The sequence below is a fragment of the Macaca thibetana genome, chromosome 6 (assembly GCF_024542745.1).
Source record: "Macaca thibetana thibetana isolate TM-01 chromosome 6, ASM2454274v1, whole genome shotgun sequence".
Taxonomy (NCBI): domain Eukaryota; kingdom Metazoa; phylum Chordata; class Mammalia; order Primates; family Cercopithecidae; genus Macaca; species Macaca thibetana.
The window spans coordinates 70,386,645-70,392,644 of record NC_065583.1 but is presented as its reverse complement, the minus strand read 5'-3'; the positions used below and the strand labels follow the sequence as shown (position 1 = coordinate 70,392,644).

Genomic DNA, 6,000 nt, shown 5'->3' with positions numbered 1-6,000 from the left:
ACTTGGGAGGCTGAGGCAGGAGAATGGCGTAAACCCAGGAGGCGGAGCTTGCAGTGAGCTGAGATCCGGCCACTGCACTCCAGCCTGGGCCACAGAGCCAGACTCCATCTCAAAAAAAAAAAAAAAAAAAAAAAAGAAATAAAAGAAGTAGAGAACATGGACATGAATACAGAAAGTGATAGAAGGACCAAGTGACACTAAATATTTATAGTACACAAAATATACATGAGGCACTCATATCTGTGAGATCTTAAATCGGTCACTCAGCTTGACTCCCATTCTGGCCCCACCTTTTCTCTGCCAAATTAAAAACAACAGTTGCTCATCAGGTTACCTGGCCAGTGACATTGTGGTTGGGGGGAGTTGTCCCTGGAATAGCTTGCATGATGCTGTGCTTACAGGCTATCATGCATCAAAGTATTTCCTACATGCCACCAGAAACTGAGAGAAAGAATATTTCAAAAGCTTGGAACTATAAGCATACACTTCAGGTGATTAATTTTATCTTTGTATTCCTTTGTAATGCCTCACATCTTTTGTTAGCCTTTCTCTACAAATCATGTTGCAAAATTCTTTTTTTTTTTTTTTTTTTTTTTTTTTTTTTGAGACGGAGTCTCGCTCTGTCGCCCAGGCTGGAGTGCAGTGGCCGGATCTCGGCTCACTGCAAGCTCTGCCTCCCGGGTTTACGCCATTCTCCTGCCTCAGCCTCCCGAGTAGCTGGGACTACAGGCGCCCGCCACCTCGCCCGGCTAGTTTTTTGTATTTTTTAGTAGAGACGGGGTTTCACCGTGTTAGCCAGGATGGTCTCGATCTCCTGACCTCGTGATCCGCCCGTCTCGGCCTCCCAAAGTACTGGGTTTACAGGCTTGAGCCACCGCGCCCGGCCGCAAAATTCTTAAGTCATCAGTAGTAATGACATTTATCTTCCTTTCATAGGTTTAGATCTGCAAGGTTCAAATTGTAGGTTTTATGTCCTTTGCTTTCTCTTCCTTTCCTCCTTTCCTTCTTCCCTTCTTCCCTTTTTACATCTCCCTTTTTCTTTCTCTCTCCTTCCTTTCCTACCTTCCTCCTTTCTTTTCTTTCTTTCTATCTTTCTTTCTATTTCTTTCCTTTCTTTCTCTTTTATTTCTTCTCTTTCTTTTCTTCCTCTTTTCTCTTTATTTTCTTTCTCTCTCTTTCTTTCTGTCTCTATTTTCTTTCTTTTTCCTTCCTTTCTTTTTCCTCTTTCTCTCTTCCTTCCTTCTTTCCTTTCTTCCTTCCTTCCTTCCTTCTCCTTCTCTGTCTTTTTCTCGCTTCCTCTTTATTTCTGTTGGCTTTCCTTGCTGTTCTTTCTACATGGTTTATTTTTAAATGTTTTAAAGTGGTTTGATGGGATAAGTAAGTATAGCAAAACAGTATGTATGAAGATAGGTGAAAAAGAAAAATGGAAATCATGGATGGAAAGATAAGCTGTAACCAGGAATGGGGCCATTACAATACTGCACATCACAGAGACCTCCTTGTTAAAGACGAGCTGCAAATTTAGTTCTAAGCCTTCTTGCAGTTAACATCAAAAGGGAACACTGATCAGTCACCATATCCTCAGCTCTTCAGCACATTGCTGATTTGAACAAAAGTGGGATTCTGTTAATAAGAAATAAAAGGAGAAAGTTTACTGGGTGGAAAACTAGTGGCTTCTACCACATTCTACCCCTTTGGCTTTGTAATATTCATACACACTTTTCCTCTCATAAATAGAATACCTTCTCCAGCCTCTCCCTGAGAAATACCACACCATTGTCTCATCCAGTTAATTTATTCACTTCAAATATAGGATCTTTGGTAATGTGCTTTCTGCTTTTCATCAGGTCTCGAAGTGGTTCCTCATTATCTGGTGAGCCATAAGGTTAAACGGAAGTTATAAGTCTTTGTTTGGAAAAAGGAAGAACAAGAAACACAGCAGTCCCTGGCCACATAGCACACATCAATCAATTATTGCTAGGCAGGAACAATAAGGACTCCCTGCTCTCACAGTGAAATACATTTCTTGGCATAGCCAAATTTGCTAGGGTCCTGTTGTTTATTACTCTCTATGGCCACTCCAAAAGAGATGCGGAGAGGACAACCTTTCAGGGCTGCACAGCTTCCACAACTCATTCCTGTGGGTGAAATGTGGGGGCTCCGTCATTTCTTATTAATTAATTGATCATATGATGTTGGATATTTTTTTGTGGGGGGGGGTGAAACAATTTTAATTTTATGCTTCAAGTTCATGTTATGTACATTAAGTACCATATCAACTTGTCTTTAGGTTATTAATATTTTACTTGGGCAATATTATTTTATCTGAATTTATTTGGAGAAATACAACTTAGCCATCTGCTTATAAACATCACAAAGATGACAAATTGGAAAACAGAACATTAACAATTAGAAATATTAAATTGACCCTCATATGTTATTTCTTTTAACTTGCTATTTGGGTAACTTGTATTTAGCATTTACCCTTGAGATTGGTAAAATATGTTACCAATGTATTATGCAAGAGTTTACATCTTTTGCATAAGTGGTCCCCTGGGTTGCACTTACTCTTGACCAAACAAAAAACAACCACCACTGGCACCATACATAAACTATCTTTGTATCATAGGTTACAAGTCTTGGTAAAAGCCGAGACAAATATTTGAGGTTGGAGGTACCACTTAGTAGTTCTTCTCTGGGCTTAGAGAAGGGAAAAAAAAAAAAAAGTCCCTTGCTGCACTTTATATCTCTTAAAAACAATGGTTCAGCAGCCTAAACCTTTTTGGTTATAAAACTTATTACACTAGGATTTACTTTGAAATACAGTTTACAACCAAATCAAGCATAACATACATACACTGGTACTTCAGCACAAGGGCAAACTTAAAAATATATTATTTTGGGCCTTTAAAATTAGGCCATAGGATAAAAAACAGTCCATAATCTTACATTCAGAAAATTCATATTAAATATTTCATTTCTGTAGGATAAAGGCCAAGAGAATTTTACGCATGCATCAGTTTATTACATGTATTTACATGGCTCTTTCTTCCCTAGGAACTTAAAACTTTCATATTATACAACTGCCCCAAGCAAGCTTCCTCTCTCCAAAGCATATTTTGCAGGAATGATGATGCCAGATCACTTTCAGAACAGGTTGTGCAGTGCTGTTAATACGTATTTTGAAAGCTATTGAGTGACCATTAAATAGTGTTTCTCTAAAAGATGGTTTTGGTATATTGTTGGCAGACACTTATTCACTATATCTGAGAAACAGGGCCATTGGAGTATACTCTGCCTCATTCTAATGAGTCCCAAGTGCCCTTTCCACCTTCACCACTGTACAATTTACTAAAATGCAGCTATTAAAAACATTTACATTTTCCTTTAGCAGTACATCTGGTTGTTGGCTCATTACTAGTTTGGGTGTTTCTAGAGACTAAACTTTCAGATGTTTACCTAGCCCTCAGTCCTTGTATGTCTTAGATAAATGTTTATAATCTGATTCACAAACTTTCAACAATCTACTGATCCATGAATGATAATCTTAAATCACCATTTTCCCTGAACAAACAAAAGAAAAAGTTGATTCCCTTACCACTCCCCAAATCTAAACTTGAATGGTTTCACTTAAAAGTTACTCAGGTGAGAACACTTAACAACAAGTACAATTATTATTTTAGTTACTTTAAGTTGCACTGATGCTATATTACATCACAATGCACATAAAACAAATGAAGTCTAATTATATATTTTACAATAATTAACAATTCTACACTAATAGATTAATTCCCTGGTGAATTTGTTTCAGACCAACTGACAGCTATCTGTAAACACAACTAAATTTTTCTTTTTTGTTTTTGACGGAGTTTCGCTCCTCTTGCCCAGGTTGGAATGCAGTGGCGCAATGTTGGCTCACCACAACCTCCACCTCCCAGGTTCAAGCAATTCTCCTGCCTCAGCCTCCTGAATAGCTGAGATTACAAGTATGTGCCACCACACCTGGCTAATTTTGTATTTTTAGTAAAGATGGGATTTCTCCATGTTAGTTAGGCTGGTCTCGAACTCCCGACCTCAGGTGATCTGCCCGCCTCGGCCTCCCAAAGTGCTGGGATTACAGGCGTGAGCCACCACGCCCGGCAATGCAACTAAATTTAAACATCAGTACTTTATCTTATTTTATACCTGACTTTAAGTAAGGTTTTAATTTGAAATATCATTCTTTTCTTATCTGAAGGAATAAAGGAAACAGGAACCCAGTGGAATGATGGTTTGGGAAGAATGCTTGGTGATGGCAGCTCAATAAATTTGACTCCAGCATAGTTCTGATTCGCTTGAGATTTAAAAAGTAAGCTGGGGCCTGGGCGCAGTGGCTCATGCCTGTAATCTCAGCACTTTGGGAGGCCAAGGTGGGCGGATTGCTTGAGGTCAGGAGTTCAAGACCAGCCTGGCCAACATGGTGAAACCATGTCTCTATTAAAAATATCAAACGTGGCCAGGCATGGTGGTGGGCACATGTAGTCCCAGCTATTCAGGAGGCTGAGGCAGGAGAATCTCTTCAACCTGGGAGGTGGAGGTTGAAGTGAGCTGAGATGGCACCAGTGCACTCCAGCCTGGGCAATAGAGTGAGACCCTGTCTCCAAAATAAACAAATAAATAAATAAATAAATAAATAAATAAAATAAATTTAAAAAAAGTAAGCTGGGACCTGATAAGCTAGAGTTCCAATTTTGATTATTTGGGAAATTTTTATTCTTCCCCCCATTTTGCATGACCTGTTATGCAGTTGCTGATGAGTTCTAACCATGTCCTCTTTCTTTTTTCTTATGAACCGTCTTCTGGGAATTCTGATCCTTGGTCCTCTATTAAGTTGCTGTTGGTTCTTACCAATATTTCTAGATTGAGGGGATAGAATGTTATACCTCTCTCCACCACCCACCTTCAGCTTCTTTGTCACCTTTTGGTCAACTTTTTAGAGAGCAGGGTTTCCAATACCTGTCCTCTTCCTTGCTGCCAAGCTCAAGATAATAGATGTTGCTTTCTGATGGATCGTTTCCTTTGTCTCAGTATAGAAGTTCTCATAGGTCTATCTGCTGAGTTCATCCTAGGAGCTGAGGCCAACATCTGAGTCTCCTCAATATACAAGTTTGAGATAAGACCTAGCAACCTCAAGCTCAGAACTATGGCGGCAGCAGCTCCCTCTCCATGTCAAAGCTTTCCTGCCTTTTCAGGTTGAGGCACGGACCAAAGCCCATGGGCACTGATGAGTGAACTGCTGCCCACCGTGGTGTCTGCAACCCTACCTCCTCCTTGTGCCTCTACTGACCTGATATTTCTTTAGAAATACAGTTCCTTCTAAAATTTAGTAGACTTTCAGTCTATTCAATGTGAGCAACCACAGCCAAAGATCGTATGGAGTCATAATATGAAGGTCTGAGAAATATTGTTTCCTGGTCACAGGTCTTCATTTTTCATACGTAGTCTTTCCTTTTACCTTCTGTCATCAGCAATGTGAAATCATACATTTGGAGGAAAAGCAACACCCTTTAATCTCTATTTACCAGCAGGTATGGCTCCTTTGTCCAGCAGAGACCTGGAAGAGACAGCTGTGGACCCAATACCAGCCCCTGCTAGGGCTGTGCTTCAGCTCTGACACGAAAGGCTTCAGTTTGAGGTAGGAAAGCAATGTGTTTTCTTCCCAAAGCTGGTAGACTCTTATCATATAGGCTTCTCAGACATCTTAGATTAGAGGCCACAGGCCCACACACCTCTCTTAGCTGTCAGAATGACTATCTTTAGTATGAATTCACTTCTCTCAAGGAGGACTTTGGAAAACTCAGCAATAAGAAACACACACATTTTAAATTTTCCTATTACTTCCCTTGATGCTGCAGCTACAATAAGCACAAAAATTAAATATTTAATAACCACATGAAAAAGGTCATCAACTTCACAGCTTGTAATGGATGAGACCTGCCTACCTCTCTACCTTATATTCCT

At 39.8% G+C, this 6,000-nt stretch overlaps 1 pseudogene; it reads right to left on the bottom strand.

Moving 5' to 3' along the window:
* Positions 1-4,169: 4,169 nt before the first annotated feature.
* Positions 4,170-6,000, bottom strand: part of LOC126956138 (proline-rich nuclear receptor coactivator 2-like) — a 53,601-nt pseudogene continuing 51,770 nt past the window's right edge.